The sequence below is a fragment of the Marmota monax genome, unplaced genomic scaffold (genome assembly GCF_021218885.2).
Source record: "Marmota monax isolate L192 unplaced genomic scaffold, Marmota_monax_Labrador192_F-V1.1 WCK01_AAM20220418_F8-fsc00071, whole genome shotgun sequence".
Taxonomy (NCBI): domain Eukaryota; kingdom Metazoa; phylum Chordata; class Mammalia; order Rodentia; family Sciuridae; genus Marmota; species Marmota monax.
The window spans coordinates 3,019,844-3,043,479 of NW_026695217.1; the positions used below are offsets into that span (position 1 = coordinate 3,019,844).

Consider the following 23,636-nt stretch of genomic DNA (forward strand, 5'->3'; position numbering starts at 1 on the left):
GTTAGCGATGCTCCTTTCTGAGTCCAAAGCGGGTGGATCTACGCCTGGGCAGGAGGTCCCGGGTGGGAAGGCAGGCCTGGGAGCCTGGCAGGGGGTGTCAGCCTGTAACACTATGGACTTTTCAGAGGTGGGGCTGAGCTGTCCCTCAGGAGCCAGGCCAGCATCCCAGGGAGAGCTGGGGTGGGTGGCCAGACTTTTCAACACTGTGAGTCACAGAACTGTGACCCGAGTGAAAACCAGGATTCCCAGGAGATCCTGGAAGGGTCCTGCTGAGAAACATCGAGGGCTTCGTAGCCCACTGCCATGTTTGAGTAGTTTGATCAACAACTCCCTGTATTAGAGGAAGCCTTAAGGAATGTCCATGGAGATGGAATAGATAGAAGTCAGGGAGGGGGTCTCTTCTGCTCAGGTGTATAGATCAGAGTCCAGCAAGTTAGGTACAGTGAAGGCCTTTCTGGCGAGAGGAGAATGTTCCACTGCTGGCTAGGTTTGGGGGCTCCTCCTTGGAGAACCAGGAGGCAAACCTTGTTAGGGCTGGACCTGGCCAGGCAAAAGATGGTGCGTTTCCTTCCAGGTTGTGGTTCATTGTGTTTTGGGAACAAATATTACACAGTCACAAGTTCATGACCAAGTTTTGGTCAAGAGTGGATCCATGTCATGGTAGTTTGCTAAGCTCATATTGCCCAGTAACCTTGTTGCTGTTTTTTAGTTCATGTAAGTACACACCATGAAGTTGGTCCAACAGAACTGCCTAATGACACATTTCTCTAAATTTATCCCCATTGTTAAGTGACACATGGTTGTGTTCAGTTAAAGCTTCAGTGTTTTGAATGCTCACCTTTTCTCACTGGTCTATGTACCCAGGATATCTGTCCATGTCAGTGGAAAGAGCGCTCTGAGCCTTTCTTGGTGGGCTGTGCCTTAGTTGATGTGCCAGCGCTATTGATGAGCAGTTGGTTGTCTCTGTGCCCATCTTATAAGCAGCATTCGGGTGAGTGTCCTTGTTCTCTGTCTTTTGCCCTTTACCTTTACGGATAAATTCCTGGGAGCTGAATTTCTGGGTGAGCCTAAGGGATGAGCTTCCAGAATGAGGAGGCACAGCTGGGAGACGAGAGGTGGGGTCAGGAGAGCAGAGCTGTGACTGAGATTGGAGAAGGGCACTTTAGGTAGCTGACCTGGTGCATCCCTGGCAGTCCTGGTCTAGAGGAGGAGGAGGAGGGCACAGACACCAGACTCCCAGGGGCCCCAAGCTCAGAGAATATGCTGCCAGTGGGTGTGTGGGGAAGGGAGAGTCACCTGACCATCTGTCATAGGATGGGAATCCAGACCTGCGTCAGCCTGGCTCCTTGCCTCAGAGGGCAGCAACAGTGGCCACCATGCCTTGGGCTGCCAGGGGGAAGCCACCCCTCAGCTTCTCCAAGAAACATACAGAGTTCTAAGCCCCTCCCCAGACTTGGCCTGTGGCCTTCCCACAATCAGCGAGATCCAGACACCCAGGAAAGTGGTCCTGCATGTAACTGGTTAGTCACAGCCACAGCTCAGGCAAACCTCCAGGACCTGTGTGTCCCTTCTCTCCTTGGTAGGCAGTAAGCTCAGTCCTGAATGTTCTAGAACCCTGACTTGGCCAGCTGCATCTTCTCCATTTTGGAGAAAATGGACCAGAGTCTCTGCAGAGGACTGTGGGCTGAGGCTGGGCTTTCTGACAGTGGTCAGAAGTCTTGTCTGGAGGCAGGGGGTTTCTCCTTACTCACTCCACTTAGCTCCTGTAGTGAGGGGCCTCTGCCCTCCACACCTTGCCCACCAAGCTCCCTGGCTTCCCCTCACTTGAGGGGGGGGGGGTTGTGACCCTACAACTTATTCTGCCTCCTGCCCTTTAAAAGGCCATCGTGAGTCCAGGGGACACAGGTGAGGCTCCATGAACAGGTGGTGCCTCCTGCTTCTTTACCTTCCTGAGGTCTCCTGCCTACTGCTATTAAAGGGACATAGTGGGCGGGGCACAGTTGTGCACTCTGGAACCCTGGCATCTCAGGAGGCGGAAGCAAGAGGATTGCAAATCAGAGGCCAGCCTGGGCAACATAGCAAATTAAACAAAAAGGGCTGGGAATGTAGCTCAGTGGTAGCTCAGTCCTGGGTTCCATCCCCACCACCACAAATACACACACTAAAAGGGACACCGCGGGTGTTTCAAATTGTGGATGGCTGAGAGGGGGCTGGAGGAGGCTGGAGGGGTGGGGCTCCACCAGCTTTGAGCTTTCAGGACTCCAGGGGGTAGGTTCAGTGACCAGCTTCAGGGAGGTGACTCCTGTCCTTATCCTGCTAATGGCCCCAGCAGGCCAAGAGCTTGAGCACCCAGATAGCCAGGGCACCGAGTGACCACCAGGCAGCTGTTGAGGCCCGTGAAGGACCTGCTTCAGTCCCTCACCCTCTTGCAGGGGGCTCCGGGAGGCAGCTGGGATCTGGAGAGAGTGGCAGATAGGACAGAACCTGTCTATATCAGTTTCCCAGGGTTTCTGTAACAAAATACCACAAAATGGGTGGTTTAGAACAACAGCTGTGCCTGTGTCCAGAACTCTGAAGTAAAGGCATGGGGGGTGGGGACTATGCTCCTGGAGGAGCTGGGGGAGAGTCTGCCCCAGGCCTCCCCAGCTCTCCGCCATTCCTTGGCTTGTGACAGAACATCTCCAGTCTCACCGGGTGCCTTCTGCAGGTGCCTTTCTGTTCCAAATTCCCTCCTTTTGAAGGGTTCAATGGCAGTGGATCAGGGCAGATCCTAAAGACTTCTTCTTTTTTTTAATTGGTTGCTCAAGACAATACAATGATCTTGACATATCATACATTTCATTCAAATGGGGTATGAATTCTTATTTTTCCACGTGTACAGATTGCAGGATCACATTGGTTATATAGCCACATTTATACATACAGCAATACTAGTGTCTGTTGTATTCTGCTGCCCTTCGTATCCCCACCTCCCCTCCCCTCCCCTCCCATCACCTCTTAAAGACTTCTTAACTTATTTACCTGCAGTGGCCCTATTTCCACATAGGGGCCTTCACAGATACTGGGGGTGAGGATTTCAGTGTATGAATGAATTTTAGGGACATGGCTCCCTCCCAGCAGTGTCTCCGCCTTTGCCAGATATCTTTCCATGCCTGCTGGCCCCAGGCACTGCAGCCCTCGCAGGAGAGGGTACCCAGGAAGAGCGTGGCAGGGCCTGACTGCTGGACATAGTTCTAGTGCTGTCATCATTGGTCATTTGCCCTGTGAGGACTGGGGCCAAACCCTTTTGGGGTTTGTGGTGGGTGCTGAAGCTTTGCAGACAAGAGAAAACTGAGGCTTGTTTCTTGGTGGTCAGCCCTGGGAGAAGCCTTCCTGGGGATTCTTATTCTCCTGGAGGTCTGGGTAGAAAGAAGGACTGGCAACCCCAAATCTGCAAAGGGAAAAGCCTCTGCTGGCTCAGGTCGGCATCCCTCCTGCCCTGCATGCCTGCCCTCAGGTCTCAGGGGGACTCTAGAGGAGCAGGGCCTACTCAGCAGGCCCCAGAGTGGACCTTTAGCATCCAGAGAGTGGAAGGGGTTTGGGCGGAAGTGAGGTGTAGGCATCCTCAGCTCTAACCAAGTGTGAAAATACCTGTGCGAACCCACTTCCTGGCCAACCTCTGGGGATCCCCAGGCTGGTGTATCTGTAAGAGTCTGCAAGGCCTCTTGTGGGACCTGGGCCACCTCATAGTCCGACTGCTGTCTCCCAAAGCTGGGTCCCCTCTCTCCCGTGTGGCCTGGACACAGGCTCATTTGACTAACAAACTTTCCCTGAGCAGTGTCCCTCGTCACTTGCTTCTGTGAAGAAACGGACAGTGGCTTTAGGTGCTGAGTGGATAGCGTGGTAGGAGCATAAGTGTCCAGAGTGAGCTTGGCCAGGCCCCAGGCAGCACTAGACTGTGGAGGGACTTGAACTCCAGGCTCAGGCAGAGCTGTGGGAAGAGGGCTCAGTGGTCAGAGACGGCTGGGGACTGGATTTTCCCTTCTGTTGATGTGACATTTCATATAAAATTAACTGTTTTAACAGGTATGCTTCAGTGACATCTAGTACCTGCACAATATTTCCCAATAATGCTCACCACCCCCAAAGGAAACCTCCTGCTCTGTGAGCAGTTTCTCCCCATTCTCTCCCAAGGACCCCTGCCAACCGTGGATCTGCGTCTCCATGAACTTCCCTTCTTTGGATATTTCATATGGATGGGATCCACAGTGCCGGGCCTTTTGTGTCTGGCCTCTCTCTTTTAGTACAATATTTCTGAGGTTCTTCCACATTGTAGCAAGGATCGGTGCCTCAGTCTGTTTCACCTATGGATACACCATGTTTCATTTGTGTATTCCTCTGTTGAACATCTGGGTTGCTTCCACCTTTTGGCACTATGAATAGCACTGCAATGAACATTTTGGTCAAGTTTTTGTTCGAATACCTGTGCTTAATTCTTCTGTGTATATATCTAGGAGTAGAATTGCTGAATCCTATGGGTAATTCTATGTTTAGCTTTTTGTAGAACCACCACACTTTTCCACAGCAGCTATATCATTTTATACTCTCACCTGTGATATTTATTTATTTATTTATGACAGCAGAATGCATCACAATTCTTACTACACATATACAGCACAATTTTTCATATCTCTGGTTGAATACAAAGTATATTCACACCAATTTGTGTCTTCATACATGTACTTTGAATAATAATGACCATCCTATTCCACCATCATTTCTAACCCCATGCACCCTCCCTTTCCCTCCAACCCCTCTGCTCTATCTAGAGTTCGTCTATTCCTCCCACACTCCCCCTCCCTATCCCACTATATCAGCCTCCTTATATCAGAGAAAACATTCGGCATTTGGTTTTTTGGGATTGGCTAACTTCACTTAGCATTATCATCTCTAACTCCATCCAATTACCTGCAAATGCCATGATTTTATTCTCTTTTATTGCTGAGTAATATTCCATTGTGTATATATGCCACTTTTTTTTTTATTCATTCATCTATTGAAGGGCATCTAGGTTGGCTCCATAGTTTAGCTATTATGAATTGTGCTGCTATAAACATTGATGTGGCTGTGTCCCTGTAGTATGCTGTTTTTAAGTCCTTTGGGTATAGACCGAGGAGAGAGATAGCTGGGTCAAATGGTGGTTCCATTCCCAATTTTCCAAGAAATCTCCATACTGCTTTCCATATGGGCTGCACCAATTTGCAGTCCCACCAGCAGTGTATGAGTGTACCTTTTCCCCACATCCTTACCAACACTTATTGTTGTTTGTATTCATAATAGTTGCCATTCTGACTGGAGTGAGATGAAATCCTAGAGTGGTTTTGATTTGCATTTCTTCTAATTGCTAGCAATAATGAACATTTTTTCATATACTTGTTGATTGATTGTATATCATCTTCTGAGAAGTGTCTGTTCAAGTCCTTGGCTCATTTATTGATTGGGTTATTATTTTTTTGGAGTTTTTTGATTTCATTATCAAAAAACTCATAGATTAGTGCTCTATGTGATGTATGAGGGGTAAAGATTTGCTCCCATGATTTAGGCTCTCTATTTACCTCACAGATAGTTTCTTTTTTCTTTCTTTCTTTCTTTTTAAAGTTATGCATTTTTTTAGGTGTCAATGGACCTTTATTTTTATCTATTTATATGTGGTGCTGAGAATTGAACCCAGTGCCTCACACTTGCTAGGCAAGCACTCTACCACTGAGCCACAACCCCAGCCCACAGATTATTTATTTTGCTGAAAAGAAACTTTTTAGTTTGAGTCCATCCCATTTATTGATTCTTGATTTTAATTCTTATGCCAAAGGAGTCTTATTAAGGCAATTGAGGCCTAATCCCACATGATGGAGATTAGGGCCTACTTTTTCTTCTATTAGACGCACGGTCTCTGGTTTTATTCCTAAGTCCTTGATCTGTTTTGAGTTGTTTTGTGCATGGTGAGAGAGAATAGGGGTTTAATTTCATTTTGTTGCATGTGGATTTCCAGTTTCCCCAGCACCATTTGTTGAAGAGGCTATCTTTTCTCCAATGCATGTTTTTGGCATCTTTATCTAATATAAGATAATTATAATTTTGTGGGTTAGTCTCTGTGTCCTCTATTCTATACCATTGATCTACCAGTCTGTTTTGGTGCCAATACTATGCTGTTTTTGTTACTATTGTTTTTTAGTATAGTTACTATTGCTCTGTAGTATAGTTTGATGAAGTCCAATTTATCTATTTCTTTGTTTCTTTCACATGCTTTTAATGCCATACCCAAGAAATCGTTGTCAAATTTAAGATCAACAAGCATGTGAAAATATGATTAATATTATTAGCAATTAAGTAAATAAAAATAAAACCACAGCAATATACCACTTTATACCATTAGAATGGCTATGTTTTTTTAAAAAAAATATTTTTTAGTTTTACATAGTTGGACAAAATACTTTTATTTATTTATTTAATGTGATGCTGAGGATTGAACCCAGCACCTTTCACGTGCTAGCTGAGTGCTCTACCTTTGAGCCACAACCCCAGCCCCTAGAATGGCTATTTTTTTTAAAAAAAGGAAATTAACTTATGAGTATATTAGTACATAAATAGTAACTAACTTGATGATTATTTGGAGAAATTGGAACCCTTGTGTACTGCTGTTGAGAATGTAAAATGATAACAGTGTAAATATTTCAACTGTTATAAATGTTGTGTAAAATTGTAGCAGTGTAAATATACATAATGCTCCTGAACTGCACACTTAGAAGAGTTTGGAGGGTAAATTTCATGTTATTTACCTTTTACCATAATTTAAAAACGTAAACTTAAAAGGAAAACTTTATGCTATGTATCTTTTACCACAATAGATAAAAAGTTAAATGGTAAGATTTTATGTACATTTTACCCCTTATCCACCCACCCCCTTTCATAAATGGTCTCTATGTAGCTCCATGTCTGATGGAAGACTTTCTCTCCTTAAGTGAGAGGTGCCACGTACCCCAGCTTCTCCACACACACCTGGCATGTTCTTGCAGCCAGAGGAATGTGCTTCCATATGGTCTGTTTCTCTCATCCTGTTCCCCTGCTCAGCACTGTGCACACACATCTGGTGACCACCTCCATGGGTGCCCTTTCCAACATGTCATATAACTGTGATCAAACAGCGCAGCCTCTCCAGACTGCATTCTTTCACTCAGCAACACGCACCCAAGATTCATCCCTGTCTTTGTGTGGCTTCATGGCTCATCCTTTTCCCTTACAGAGTAGTATTTCATAGGATAGTGTACCCCAGCTTGATTACTCACTCACTTACTGAGGGTCATGCGACTTGTTAAAGTGTTTGACCATTATGAAAGTCAGATTTTGAACTGTGTCTGTAGCTTGCAGTTTTTTTTGGTTGTTGTTTATATTGCCTTCCTAGGACTTCAAAGCAGTTATCTAAATACCTAAGACTACAATTGTTGGGTCATACAGTGAACTAGGTTAAGCTTTGGGGAAAAAAAAACTGCCAAACCATCTTCCAGGGTACCTGTACCATTATGCACTCTCCAGGAGGAAGAAGAATTCCTGTGCAATTGTATTAAATTTTAAAAGTTTTAGCTGTTCTGATAGATGTGCTGTGCTCTCTTATTGTTTTAGTTTGCAAGCCCCTCACAACATGTCAATGCTGTTTAGCATTATTTTGTGTGCTTATTTATCTTTATAAATCTTCATTATTTCATATACTTATTTACTGTTTGAATATCTTCAATGTTGAGGTGTCCATTCATATCTTTACTAATTCTATGTGTGAGTGTGTATGTATGTGTGTGTGTATGTGTGTGTGTATGCACGTATGCGTGCCCGCAATATTGGGGCTTGCACCCAGGTTCTTGCTAAGCACATGCCATTATCACTGAGCTACCTTCCAGCCTCTGACCATTTTTAATTGCATTGCTTGTCTTCTTGTTGAGTTTTGGAGTTTATTTGTACATTTAGCATATAAGTCCTTTTTTCAAATGTGGTTCCAAATATTTTCCTTCCAGTCTGTGGCTTTTAAAATATTCTTAACAGGATTTTTCACAGAATAGACATTTTGCATTTTAATGAAGTCCACATTTTCTCCCAATGGACTGTTTTTTTTTTTGTTATTATGTCTAAAAGCTCATCACCAGACCCAAGGCCGTGTAGATTTTCTTCTGTTTCCTTTTTTGTGATGTTTATAATTTTGCATTTGAAATTTGTCTGCAGAATATTTTGAGTAATTTTGGAGTAACTTGTGCCTATGTTCGTTTTTCCCCATATGGTTTCCAATTGTTCTGTTTCCATTTGTGGAATGTGTATTTCTTTCTTCACTGAGTTCTCTTTAGTCCTTTGACTCATACAGTGGACTACATTTATATGGCTCCAGTTTGGCTCTCTGTTTGATTGATCTATCCACCCATTCCCTGGCCAATGCCACACTTTTGTGTAGTTTTATGGGAAGTGTGCACACTCTTGGACACTGTTCTTCTTCGGTCTCATGTGGTCTGTCTACTGTACGTTAGGACCCATCTCTTAGTATCCTTGCTGGGAATTCAGGTGGGATTTTGCTGAATCTCTAGAGGAGATTGGAAAGAATTTTCATCTTAATGATTATACTGCTTCTGAACAAGAAATAACTCTATACTTATTAACATTTCTTTTGACTTCTCACAGCCCCATTGAAGGTTATTTGAATTTGTATACATTTTGTTAGATTGACACTTAACGGACTTCATCTTTTAGAGTATTCCAGCAAATTTTTTTTTCATTTCAAATTTCAATTATTCCCCTATTGCTAATTTATAAGAAATAATTGTATTCTTATCTATTGGCCATCTACTTGACTTCTTGTTGTCTCCATCCATTCGGGTCCAGGCATGAGGTGAGGGTTCTGTTTAACCCCGAGTTGACAATGTATACATAGAATGATCAGTACGCTCAATTTCAGAAATTCACCGGGTCTGCCAGCAGGGGGCGCACGATCACCATGGAACAGCGAGCCTGGAGTCCCCGGGCGGTGCCTGCCTGCCCGGCGGCAGGACTCGGTGTGACCCTGCGGACCCTCCCCCAGGGCCCTGCATCCTGCCCACAGGCATCAGCGCTCCTGCGTGCTGAGAATCAGAGCTGTGTGGTGATCCTCAGGACCGACTTGGGGAGACGCCACCCGTCTTCGGGACACCTGGGCCATGTGAGGAAAGGTGAGGTGCGGGCAACACTTCGCTTCCTGTTGGCCCCCAGGGCTGGGAAGGGAACTCTGCATAACTTTGCTGCCTCCTGCAATATTTTAGCAAGAAGTATTTTGCCAAAGAAAGGAGAAATGCTACCATGCAACATTGGGAAGTCCAGGGGAAAGTTGGGTGGGTGCTGAGTTCCACCAGCACCCAGCGAAAAGCTCAGTGTGCACCTGTCTCCTGGTTCTGTTAATGTTTTAGTGGTTCATTTTTCTTAGCGTGTAAAAGTAGTTGAAACAATATTGAAAAATTGAAAAGTACAGATGTTAAAATTTGTCACAATAGCTAAGTTTGAATATATTATTTGCACCCAAAGTAGAATTTATTAAGAATTTATATTATTTCTTTCATGGAAGTAAACTTGTCAACATTTTTTTTCTTTCATTGAGAAAGTCACAGTTTAATTGGTGGTGGCAGTATATTTGTAATGGAACATAAAACAATGTCTGTTTTACAAATATTAAAATTAAACATTGGATGAAATATATTAACTGTAAGAAGCTTTGATTTAAATAACAAGGTGAAGAAAGTCACCTTTTTCATTTTTTTAAGACTTGACCATTTTAAATAAAATCAGAATTTGCTAAAGGTCCGTTTATACTCAGCTATGAGCCCACATGGCCCTGGGCCTTTTCCAGTAGAAGATCTCTTGGCAGCATTGCAAGCCTTTCTATCCTGATTGGTCTATTTATGTTTTCCTCATCTTAGAGTTCATTTTAATATTGTGTATTTTTACTAGGAAATAACCCGCTACCTCTAGGTTTGGATGCAACTGGTTTCTTATTTGACTTTTAATTTCCTCTTTCTAGTTTTCTACATACTCTTCATTCTATATATTTCTTCTTCTTTCTTTTAAATTGACCTTTAAAATATACCCATTAGCTTCTTTTTGTTTTGTTATTTTGTGGTGCTGGGGATTGGACCCAGGGCTTTGTGCATGGGAGGCAAGCACTCTACCAAGAGCTATATCCCCAGCCTCCTTAGCTTCTTTTTGATGGAAAGAATTCTGATAATGTCCACTTTATCCGTTTTTTTTCTTCCTTCTTTTGCCACCGGAGATTCTGGTGACAAATCCAAAGTCTTTAAGATTTGCTCCTGTATTGTTTTCTGAGTTTAGTTCTAGCTCTTAAATTTAGTTTTTATCTTTGTTAGGTTTGTATTTTATATCATGTTTGGGTCCAGATTCATTAATTCTTCCCTCCCTCCTTCTCTCCCTTTCTTCCTTCCTCTATAATTTTTCATCTCTGTGTGTTCCAGTTGGTAGATAATCTTATATTGTTTCTTGTAGGGGATTTTTTATTCTTTTCCAAATAAAATCGAGGAATAACAGCAAGGACATATTTTCTTTATGAAATCTTGTAAAATTCCACCTAAGGTGGAGTCACTTCGGTTAGGGAGCGAACATTCCAGAACTGAGCCATCTGTCTGCACCCAGGCTGCAGCGCGGAACCCAGACTGACCAGTCAGCTGCACTGGGGGCTTCGCGGCTCCCCTGCCCCTGCCCTGGTGGCTCTAGGCATGTGTTATCCCCCGCCCTTTGTTCCCAGTCAGGAACACACTTTCTCGGCTTTACTGGAATTGTGTCTTGGAACCTCAGTTCTTAAGAACCCAGATAAAAGCTTTTTTTTTTTTTTTTCTTTTTACAGCCTTGATGTCGATTATTGACCATGCTTTGAGAATTCTTCAAGGTTATAAAACACATTCTGGCCTGTGAAACTCTCCAAGTGGGACAATGTCATTGTCATCAGCAGTCATACAGGGCCCTCTGGTGGCATAACGAGAAAATGGCACGCGTGCTAAGATTCCCTGTTTTGTGGGCGCCTTCTAGGGGAAGTCCTCGCTCGGGGACTGGAGCTGGGCTCCTGTGTGTGTAGGTTATGCTCCTGAGCGAGCCAGAGGATCAGGCAGGGCGCCAGCGTGATGTGCCGCCTACCTCCTAGCGGGCGATGATGGCTGCTGCGAATGGAATCCTGCCTTAAAGACAAATGCTTTGCCCAGTGGGTCCTTTTCTCTGTTCTTACCACCGTGCAGAGATGAGTGAAATCAGCCCTTGTCCTCAGGCTAGCCTCAGAGCCAGAGGGTCACACCTTATGTTGAGACAAAGACCAGGGATTACTGCCGCCAGAGAGACAGAATGAGTGCACTGAAGGGGCCTGGAGGGGACACCGAGAACCAGAAAGAGACTGGAGTGGAGCCAGCTGTCTCACAAGAGTGAGATCCCCGCAGGAGGCTTCCCTGAAGCACAGGAAATTCAGGAAATCCGAACCCCCTTGGAAATCCCAGACCTGCAAGGTAACAACTGGTTAGAGAGGAAGGTATTAAAGGAAAGAATTCCACCATGAGGCGAGGAGGAGGAGGGAATTTCGGGGAGAAGGAATGGCAGGAGCAGATGTCAAGAGAGCAGAGGACAGAGGTTTGTGGATCTCCTCTGTGGCCTCAGCAGATGGAATAGTGACAGAAGGGCTCTCATAGGGACCCAGGGGACAGCAAAGGGCATGAAAGGAGCCTTGTGTCTGTCCCATAGGCTGCCAGCTTTAAACAGCTATCCTTGGATGTGGTGGATTTAGTGTATTCATGGCTGTTTTCAAAGTGACAAAGGCTGGGTCGCACCATTTGGGGACCAAGTGGGTTCACAGTCCATCTTGTCTTTAGGGACTTGTTGCCTGCTCGCTGGGTGCCAGCAGATTCTCCCTGACCTGACTCATTCAGCCGGGGCAGTTCCAGGCTCAGGTTCCTCCCTCTGGGTGGCACCTGGATTTCTCAGGGTCTGGAGTGAAGCCCCACAAGTCTATGAACAGGCTCTCCTGGGGTGATGCTCAGGGGCTTTGGCTCCTCCATCCTCTTGGGCCATACAGAAGTAGCTCATGTTATTTTTCAAATGCAAAAACCTGTGAGCACCCTTTGAATCCCATTCAAAGGCTAGTGAATTATGTTTCAATGTATCTCCTTTCAGTGATCTAGGTACGTTCTCAAAATTCAGCCCACAGTTCCCTCATATCTGCCCTTTAAATATGAAACAAATATGTGATGTGGTTTCTTAGTATGGAAGGACATCACTCGCAAGAGTGTCCTCATTGGTTATTCTGTCTCAGAATAGATTATTAACTTCGAATAGTGTTCCCTTGATTTAGGTGGTTTGGTTTCCTTTTAGTGTAGAAGTAGTAAAGGAATGGAATTCCCCCCCCCCCTTAAATCTTTAACCTAAAATAAAACTTTAAAACTTATTATTTCTTGTTTGAAGAATTCACTATCTCTCAATTGTAGCAAAATGACTCAAAAGCAAGCATGAATACCATATTTCATCAAATCTATCTCTTCAGCAATCGTAAGAACATTATTTTATCTAAGAACATTATTTTAAGTTTATTTAAGACCATTATTTTCTTTGAAAAACAAACTTGATTTTAGAAGAGTTTAGGAGAGTTTCGGGTTTACAGAAGCCAGTATATTTTAGTCGTTGAAGTTGTTATTGTACGTTTATTGGCCAACCTCTTGTAGACTTTGGATGTGGACTTGGAAATCTATTTCCCTCTTCTGTATATATGAAAGATAAAATATAAGCAAACTAAATGGAGGCATTTCTAAACCTTCTCAGTGCTCAGTGCCCAGCTTTTGTGAATCACAGTCACTGATGTCCCTTTTCTTTTTTTCTGTACTGCATGCCCTGGAGAAAGCTGGGGATGTCTCAGCTCTCAAAACCCCACCCCCTTCATTCTACCTGTGGGATTGGGATTCTTGGTTTCTGCTCCTTCTGAAAGTTTTTATAAATCAGTTTTATAGGCTTGTCCTTTGGAGGTCTAATCCCTGTCCCTTCTTGGTGGGGAGGGAGAGTGAAGGACACAATACTACTTTTGGTAGACCAGTGTCTTCCTGGAGCCTGCAAACAGATGTGGCCTTGACAACACCTTGATTTTAGACCAATGAGAGCTATGCTTCAAAAGTATTAAATGGAAAAATTTCAGAAATAAATAATTAATAAGCTTTAAACCGTGCGCTCTTTTGAATGGCAAGATAAAATTTTAGACTGTCCCACTCTGTCCTGCCCAGGACAGGGATCATCCCTTTGTCCAACCTATCCATCCTGTATATGCTACTCTCCTGTTAGCCATCTCATAAGCATCTTGGTTGTCAGATTGACTGTCACAGCAGTGCAGTGCTTGTGATCAAGTGACCCTTACATAGTAGCCTAATGGAATGTCATGATGCCTGCCTCATTCAGGTCACTTCATCTCAGCACACAGGAGGCACATCAGCTCATCACCACAGGAAGGGTGAGCACCACACAATCAGGCATTCTAAGAGAGAGACCACATTACCCAACTTTTATTGCAATATATTATTATAATTGCTGTATTTCATAATTATTGCTATTATGTAATTATCATTGGTGTTAATAGTTATTGTCTCTTCCCATGTGTAATTTGTCAATTAACCTTATCATAAGTGTGTAGACAAAAGCACCACGTCTACGGGTTCATTGTGCTCTGGGGCCTCCCCTGGGGTCTTGGAACATGTCCTCCATTAATAAGTGGGGGCTGCTATCTGCATCCAGTGTGGCGTGGAGGGGCAGGAAGAAGAAACAAAACCCAGTTCCCATGGCGTTTCATTCTGGGTCAGGGAGAATCCATGCTTAAAACATGTCTATGTGCTATGAATACAAGTAAGGTAGGGTGCTCAGCGGCGAGAGGGACAGGAGTGCCCCACCGAAGATGGGACCAGGGGCTGGTTTACACCTGTGCAGAGTGTAAATGACAGAACCCAGAACAGCCTGCGGGCAGCTGGCTGAGGGCGGATAGTGATCTCAGTGGCCTAGGGCTCGTGGTCAAGGGAGCTTCCTTGTGAGGAACTTCTCCAGGCTTCTCTTCTGCGGGTGGGTGGTGACCAGAGAACTGGGTGGCTGCGTCCTCGTTGCCCAGCGCTGCCTAGAGTACCGTCAGTGGCCCGTTTTCCCTTGCTCCTGTTGCTTGGCATGAAACTTTGAATTCCAGAACATTCTATTTGTGCTTTCTATCTTTTAAATCCCTCTTGAAAAATAAGAAGACAGGTTTCGTACAGCCAAGCCCCGAGTATTGTTCCCACTGTGAGCAGGCGTGCTGGGGACAGTGAGACTCTGGACACCGTCCCTTCATCCTCAGCGGACTTCAGTTTACGTTTTGTTTCACTGTTTAAAATATGACACAGCAGAAGACTACGATTAAAGACTCTCCCTGACTTGCAAATTGGTGAAGCATTCCATATTTTTGAAATGACATTCTAGTAACGTGGACAAAACTTGACATTCTGCTTAGTGAAAGAAGCCAGTCACAAAATGACGAGTGCTCTATGATTCCATGTATATGAGGTACCTGGACAGGTGATGCATAAATACGGAAAGTTGAGCGTGAACTGGGAGGGATCGGAGGTCAGTGTTTTGCAAGAAGAGATGTTCTGGAGATGTGTTGTGCAACAGCATCAGTATAGTTGGCCCTATTGAACTGTGCACTCAGAAATGGTTGAGAGCTAATTTTACATTATACGTATTTCTCCACAATTAAAAGTTAATTAAAAATGAAAAATGAAATAAAATATTTTGTAAAAGTAAAGCAAATGTATGGTGTCAAAAGAATGCATACATGAGAGTACAGCTATTTTTTTTTTAAAGCAAGAAATTGTCACAAAAGTGATAAGTATGATTACATCTGGGGAGTAAAGTAGGAGATCTGATCAGCAAGGCAAAACAGTGAATTTATAAGGTACTGTTTCTTAACCTGGTTTGAGGTGCTTCCTTTGTAATTATTTCTCAAATGGAATATACATATTTTATGTGTATACAAATTAAGTGAAATAAAATTGGTATAAAAGAGGAAAAAATCAGTTAATATAATTCATGACATAAATCAACCAAATGCAAAAATCCCATGATTATCTAAATAAATGCAAAAATGCCTTTGAAAAATTTCAAGTCCATTTCTCATTAAAAGAAGAAATTCTTAGCAAACTAGGAATGGAAAGGACACTTTCTTACGTTGATAGAGTTCCTACCTGACAACCTACAGTAACATGCTACTGAACACTGGAACAAGTGAGAGTTTCCCTTTTGAGGGGAACAATGGCGTAAAGATTCTCATTATTACATTGCATTCAAGCTTCTGGCCTGTGAAATAAGGTGAAAAAAGTAAATATAAGGATTGAAGGGGGGAGGATATGATTAAAGAGCTTCCAGACAGCAGCCCTTCCCAGGGGGTCCTGGGACCCTGTCCTCAGTGTGAGCCTGGAACGTACCTGGAGCCAGGGCACCTGGCCTGGGAGGGAGAGCTGTCAGGGGGAGGAGGATGTTTCCTCTGCTGTCACCTCTGCTCTGTAGCTAGAAGTTTTTATCAGATAGAAAACAGAAACTTTCACTTTTGAACAGAATGAAAGAAGGAGCAGGCAATTCCCCCCCCCCCCTTCTTTCAGTGCTGGGATGGAACCCTGGGTTAGGCAGGTGTGCTATACCATCCAGTGCAGCCCAGTCCAAGAAGCAGGAGTTGTGAATCAGGAAAAAATCAACAACACAACATCATCATCAACAAAACCAGCTGGCTACATATTGGAGAAGATGGAGATTTTAGAAGTGGGGTTGCTGCGATGACAGCTGTGATCCTGGCCAGGGACACCCAGGCTCAGCTGATGCTCCGGCAGTCAACGGTGGCCTGCAGAGTGTGAGTCAACATGCAGGGTGTCTCGGGAGGGCTCTTTCAGGAGCCTGGCTATTGCTTTGGGAAGTTATGACTTCTTTCTTCAATTTATTAAAAAATTCTAGTTAGATGATGTGAAGCTAAGACTTTCAACTCTGCTCTCGTTGGATCAGCCCTTTCCTGGAAGACTATACTCTAGAAACTTCTAGATTTATGTGCAGGGTTTGGCCAGGACTGTGCATGCTGCTGGTGATAACAGCAAGGGGCAGAGAACATGGTGGAGAACAGGGTCCTTCTTTCTCTCCGAATGGCATCCCACTGCAGGTGTGAAGCCCCAGGCATGTGAAACCCTACTGACCACCCTGCTGTGAGGCCTCGTTTGTGGGTGCACGCTCACCTTCAACAGAGTCGAATACACACCTATTTTCCCTCAGCCTCTCTTTTTCCCCCTGGGCTCCTTCTTTTGATCGTCCATTTAGGTTGTGACTTGAGGCAGCCACAGCAACTCCTGACAGCTGAAGATTAGCCCGAGTTAGGGTAACAAGCTCCATTTAAGCCACTTGCTGGCTTCCTGGAAGATGGGGGGCCTGTGGCTGTAGTCCTTGTGTCCAGCCAGCTGCCCAGCCTGAGTGTTTCAGTGGGGTCAGGCTGGGGTGTGAGCCGCAACTCAGGGAAGGCAGAGCTGAGCCTTTCTGGGGTTACTGATTCCTTCCCATCTTGGAGATGCCCAGGAACATGCACTTCCAAGAATGGCTGGGGTCATCAGGGAGGGTCAAAGTGGAGGACCACTGTGCAAGGGAGAAATGAGTGGTCTTCTTCATGTACTCAGAGGTCTATGGTATGGATGAAGGAACTTAGTATTCCGTTCACTACAGAAGTTCTCTCTTTGCTCATGTTCACATGAAAGAATTTTAAAAAGCGATATCCCTCTTGCATCGTTTTAATGTGGTCTCTAAGCAATTTTATCATACACTTAAGAGGTTAAAGGGCTCAACTTCCTGTGCATACCATGCTATCTCTGTTCAGTAAATATATTTTTGTCAAAACCTGGTAGAACAGATTTTATCATTCACTTTATGGAAAATGTACACCTTATAATCCAATTGGCGAGAACAGTCCTCATTGCCAGACTAATCAGCCAAATTACATTTACTTTATGTTGGAAAAAGCCTGACCTAATTTTCCAACTTGAAGAATGTGTTTTTACAAGAGCCATTTCACCTCTTAATTCTAATTCATAAATAGATTAATGGATGATGGATCATAGAGCTGTAGAGGGGCTTGTTCTCTGGATGGAGTTACACACTGCTATCTTTGGTATTTCTCACCCCACTAGCTTTTTAGCCGCAGAATACCCTTTCAGGAACCAAGTACTTCAAAACCATCCCTTTGTGTCTTGTCCACATGTTCTGACACAGGAGGGAGATTCGGGCTGGGGAAAAGGTATGTCACGCAGAGTGAAATGCAGGTGTGGAGGGGACCATCTTTTCCAGCTTCCCAACTTGGGACACAGTTATGTGTGGCAGTGGAGGGTCTGGAAGTGAATTCCTTGAGCTGCTGATGCTCTTGTGCTCCCTAGAAAGTCCTTACACAGCTCCAGGGGTATTTATACCCCAGTTTGAAAACCGATGCCCTTGATAAGCCTAGAACTGGTGGATAAAGTACAATGGAATAATTAAAACTGTCTAAACACATGTGGTCTGCTTTGTTGAACGAGTTTCACGTCTAGTCTATCAGAATTGTTTATACAGAATCTGGGTGGCCAGGTGTCAGGAATGCTAGAAGGAACCCCATAAACTGAATGTAAATTTGACTGGAGCATACTTAAGAATCCCTTCCACTCAAGGGTCTGCTGTGTTCTAGCTATGTTGCTTGAACTTGGGAGCATGTTAAGATCATAACCTTATTTAAAAATCCTCAAAGAAATAAAAAGAATCCATTTTCTCTTAATAAACAGGTCTTAAATCAGGTTAGAAAACACATACACTTTATATAATTAATCTCAACTCGGTGACACTGATTGCTGGGTTATGGGACACGTGGGTCTAGAGGGAGCTGGAGCATGGTGCGGGGTCAGTGGGGCAGAGGGGAAGGTGCATTAGCTGGGTGTTCCCACCCCGAGAGGGGAAGCTTGTGTTAGATGCATATTGTTTGTTTCAAATTTTGGCCCGTTTTCCATCTGGGTTTCTGTGGGAGTGACGAGTCAGGGTAAATTTGAGGCCCTTGGTGCTGGAGGGGTGTGGGGTAGTGAGCTAGAGGTCAGGAACCCCTTATATCTTATCGTGGCCGGGCCCCACCGTGACTCCCACTTCTGCTTCCCCAACTGACGATAATGATGCTGATTCCACTGTAAGTTAGGGTGGCAACGATTTTACACAATGGTATCTAGGAAAATATTGACTTGCGGCCTGGCCATTTCACGCTGTTCTGAAGCTGACTGCGGAGGGGCCACCCTTAGAGGAGAGCTGTAGCCCAAGCTTTTTCTAGTTTTCCTGTTCATTTCCTTCCTCACTAGAATCCCTCTCCAGTTCACCTGGGTGCCTAATGCAGCCAGTGGCTTCTGAGATTCTCTGTGCTGCAGGGGATCAGTTCCCTACAGCCAGAGTCCACAGGCACCGCAGTCCTAAGTCCCAGGAGGGGGTTGGGCATCTAGACATCTGTACGGATCCAAGCATCAAAGACTTAATGAACTAGAGCAGTCTCAAGATTACGTTGGCTTTATCCGACTAACTCTCAAAGAATTGTCCCTCTGGTGAGTTTATGAATATATCACACTGCTACTCTCCACCTGTTTTCCAAGTGACTTTCTGTATCAGAAAGACAAATCACCCATTTGTCATCTCTGAGAATTAATTGCTTGAAGGAGAGTGTTTTGCTTCAGGATAAGTTAGTTAAGAGAAGGGAAATTTAGTAATAGTTATGACAAAATCACCACCCTGGGATCAAACTAAATACACAGACAGCCTACATCAATAATAAAAATAGTTTCTCCTAAATCCAACAAGGAAAAGACCTTTAAAAATCAAAACCTCACATGGTATGGAAAAGATTATTGGTGACGTGAATTAGGAAGATTGACAGATACACGCGTCAGAGACAAGGTGATATCACAAGAGAGATGTCATTTTATGAATCTGGAGCATTTATAATAAATTTTTATTTAAATATTCCAGTCTATTGAGCTGTCTAGAATGAAAAGAAACTCAATGAAGCCAAGCAAGTTGACATCATTTTTAAGAATTATAGAGAAAGACTAAGATACCCATAAAAAGATGAAAGAAACAAATGGAAGCATCCTTTTGCTAGCCTTAGCTTACCTGTGAACCACCCTGTCCTGTTTTGGGTGTTCCTAGGGCTTGGAGCTCAGGTGAGATGCTTAGGTGCACGCACTCATCTTTAGTCTTCTCAGGTTCACACATTCAGCAAAGGAGAACCTCAAGATTCTCCAGATACTAATGACAATATCTTGCCTATGGAGGCATCTGGTATTTTGAGATTTTTTTTTTGACCTATAGAGATTTTTGATTTCTCAAATGTTTGCCAATAGCTAATTGGCAAATGATTGGCAGTCAAAATAGAGTAAGGGCTGGAGTGGTGGAGTGAGGAGTTGAAATCTCAACAACGGTGCTGCCTAGCTACACGCTGTAGACAATTTTCTTCCCACTTTGTTTCAACATTTAGCAATTCTATTCTTATGAAGTAGGGATAAAATATTCTCCTTAGAAAAACAATGCTGGAGAGAGTGAGAGTTTCCACCATCTGAAGTCTTTGTTCCAATGATCCTTATCCACTAATGAAAGAAAAAGCAACCTTTAGGGGCTGGGGCTGGGGGTCAGCAGTGGAGGGCTCACCTAGCAAGTGAGAGGTGCTGGGTTGGATCCTCAGCACCATATTAAATAAATAAATAAACAGAATAAAGGTATTGTGTCCAACTACAACTAAAAAAAAAGATTTAAAAACAACCTTTGACAGACTGTTATCGTGGAAGATCCCTCTGGTTTTTCATATCTCAGATACTGTGGTTAATTCTCAAGGAGAATGACAGATTCCATTGAACTAGTCACACGGCATCTCCTAGAAACTGAAACCAGAGTTAGGATGAAGGGGCAGTAGGCAGAGATGCCCAGAAATGACTGTGACCAGACCAGAAACTTTTCCTCCAACTGTGGCTGGCTCATTGCCTGCAGAACTTTGTACATACTCTGGACAAAACGACGTCTTTTCAAAAAAGCAGTATATATATACTCCCCCAAATCCTATTTTTGTGATATGTAATTTTAATAAAAATCACAGATGCTCATTGCTTAAGTAATGTTAATTCTTAATTGGTCTATATGTTGGATAGATTTTAAAACACTATTATCATTGGGAATGTATACAATACATATTATGTATAGTCATTAGAAATATATATATATATATTTCTGTTTCAAGGGTGGAATGTTCCAGTTCAGTCAGACAAAAAGGTAAATAATTGTGGGAAATATTTAAATTGATGGGTCATATTTTACAAAATTCCTCCCCCATGTAACCATTTGGATAAAGGAAGTAGTAACCTCCCCCAAAACTACCTATATCACCTCTCACAAATGCACCTTTCAGTTAAAAAAAAAATCAACTCATTCTTAACTGATTTTTGAACATTGACATACTCTCAGGCTTTGTCTTCCATGTTGCCAGCTACTGTCATGGCTACATCTTATATTCAATGTAGCCACGTAAGGAAGAGTAAAGACAGCACAAGACTTTTTTCTTGAATCTCAGTATCAGCTTCACGTAAAAACCCCTGCCATCCCAGGGTGGGGAGAAGTGCACTTCCTTTTCCAGCACCTGCATTGATCTAGATGGTGATTATATTCAGACAAGAAGGCAAAGCTGGGGGTGTTCCCTCACATTCTAGTGAGTACAGGTCCAAACTGTCAACTGAGCTTGGGGCTTTAAGGACAGGCAAAGAAAGTTGTGCTGCAGAGAGAGAAAGGGATGTGTGTGTGTTGGCGCGGGGTGGGGGGGCACTTATTCTTGCTCTTTCCTTCCAAGACGAAGTCAGGAGGTTTTCACTCCATGGAGGCTTGTGGGGCAGGCTGTGACATAGCCAGACTCCTAAAGTAGCCAAGTGCGCCATCTTAAAAAAATTGAATGTGTCCAAAAAGAAGGACTGTGTCAAGATGCAGTTTGCACAAGCTGTGGCACCGCCTGAGTATAGGATCAGGCAGTGATCAGGGCCAGAATGCGCAACGACAGTGCTGAAGAAAGTTCCATGATCTGTAGAAAAGAAAGGGAAATCAAGGGTGGTCGCAACCTGTCTAGAATGGCCCCTTCAGCATGCTCTCCCCTTTTGTGCAATAAAATGTTAATAGGTCTTGGCTTAAAATGACAGCAGACCATATACTTACATAATAATTTCTTTTTACTTATTTTACTGTGAAGCTTGGGGATGATATTCACCATAAAGCTAAAGGGGTAACATTTATAGTGCCTTGTCTGCAGAAGAGACTCATCCCAAGACTTGTGACCCCGGCCTGCTGAGGAAGTGCTGGCTCCAGGGAGTAGAGGTAAAAGTTAGTGTCTATGGCAAAGATGTGGGCACTGCTTTAGATGTGAAAGGGACACACACCCTTTGCCGACAGAGCAAGTGTATACCCATCTCTTTTGTATGGTGGCTTCTCTCCACCCTCCTAAACTAGACATGTGACAACATCTCTGAATGGTTCATAGAATATTCCTGAAAGCCTCCTGGCACATATCGATGTGCTGATTCACCAACTTGAAAATATCCCTTCTTCTGCGCCATACCTGGTGACAGTTGGTGCTTGTGAAAGAAACAAGGACCTTGCTCACATGGGTCCTCCACCTAGTCCTGAGCAGAAGCCCCATGGATGTCTCAGCTGCTGCCTGCAGAAGGCTGAACTGCCAGGTCCTGGTGAGGAGGTGTTTCATCGCTTGCAGAGCAGGACAAAAGGTCTTCTCCTAATAACTTTCCAAGCCAAAAAGATGACCCACAAGGATGTTTAGGCTAAACTATGAATCTTCACTTGTACCAACAGAAAACATCTTTATAGACTCTCAGCCCTGTTGCACACCAACTTGTGCCAGGAGGCTTTCAGGAACATTCTATGCACTTACTAGGACATGCAGCAAGGGGAGCTTCTCGTTTGACCAATCTGCTAAAAAGTTTTGGAGTTCTAGGGATAAAAGAGAGCTCACTCTTCTTCTTTTGGACTCTAAATGATTTATTCACTACTTAAATGTGTTTAGAATATTTCTTCTTAGTGCTCAGTGATATTTCATTAACTATGATATTTATGAGCCACTTTTCCTTCCCAGCTAGATGAATCCTGACTATACCAGCAGCATGGGGCAATGACGTGCATAAATATTTGTTTAACAAATATTTGGTATATCAATTAATAAGGAGGTTATTAAACATTCAACAACACCTGCTGAATGTCTGCTGTTTACCAGATAACGGTGCTGGTCATAGGGCTCAGAGATGGATAAGATCCGTTTTCCATTTTTGAGGAATTCACAGAATTCAGGAGAAAAAAGAGTTTGGGGTTCGGTATGTGAACTGAAAAACTGCCAAGTATGTTGGGCTTCAAGAAAGAACACCACCACAGTTTTATACTCTGGAGATAATCTCTTTAGTTTAAGATGGGGTTACTGTATTCTAATTTGGGTGAGGAAAGTTTTACTAATACTTCTTTGTAATTGAGAGTATGGCCACCTTTTGCATTAACCTACTGAGAAAGTTTTGTGCAACTGAGATGTGAGCCTCTTTGGATCTCTGGGTGATTCTGGGTGGTCCCAGGCCAGGCCAGAGTGGTAGCGTGAGAACTCTGGGCTGAGTCTTTGAGGTTCTATTAGAACAGCAGGACTGAGGCCATAATAAAGTTCTTAGAAGTCTACTTCCACTTACTCAAGTGTTGGAGCTGTGAACTCTGATGCATATCCAACTAGCAGTGCTAACATTTGCTCATTGGGAAACTTGTCAACAAAAAATTGTGCTGCTGCAAACCTTGGCTGAGCCTAGTCGTTTTATGAACTTGGTCTTTCCATCTTTTTATCCCAACATGAGCCTCCCTTCTCAAAGCTAGAAAAAGCAAATGGAATTCTCTATGTGTGACCATCCTGGGAAGCTGGCTCCGAGGTGTGGGCTATTTCCTCATTCAGCATTAGTTTTCCTAGAGCTGAATATTCAGAATCACAGACAGAAGAAGACAGCGTGTGACCTGACTCACTATAAAGCTGTCCCTGAACCTAGTATGGGCTGAGATTAACCCTGTTTAGAAAAGTTTATTGCAAACTACATTGGAGAAGACACTTCTTTGGGGCAGAAGTACAGGATAAAGAAAAGGTAACTTTAAAGATTTTTTTTTTCTTTTTCAGGATACCTGTTTTGAAGCTTCAGTACTTTTATGAAATGCTGTCACAAAACCACAATGAGCTTCTGCTACCCAGCAACTCTTTGTGAGGGTCTCAGGACTCAAGTGATGGTACCGATTTAGAGTAGTATTTGAAATGATGGAATTCCAGGTTTACCAATAAATTTCAAGAGTCCTTTATATTTTTTTGTGTGTCAAAATAACTAAGTTAATAATTTTGTGGATGTACAAAATCTGAAAATTTCAAGTGTTCACCATTTATTCCATTTTACAGTCATCCTAGCAGTTCTTGACCTCACATTCTTCCTAGTTTTGACCTATTTGCTGTCCATGTGGCTTCAGTGAGC

The 23,636-nt window shown here is 43.6% G+C and overlaps 1 long non-coding RNA gene across 1 annotated transcript; it reads left to right on the forward strand.

Moving 5' to 3' along the window:
• Nucleotides 1–9,025: 9,025 nt before the first annotated feature.
• LOC124084787 (uncharacterized) lies at nucleotides 9,026–12,823 on the forward strand. Its single transcript, XR_006849242.2, has 2 exons — nucleotides 9,026–9,218; nucleotides 10,898–12,823. It is a non-coding gene; the product is annotated as an uncharacterized LOC124084787 (long non-coding RNA).
• Nucleotides 12,824–23,636: the final 10,813 nt, after the last annotated feature.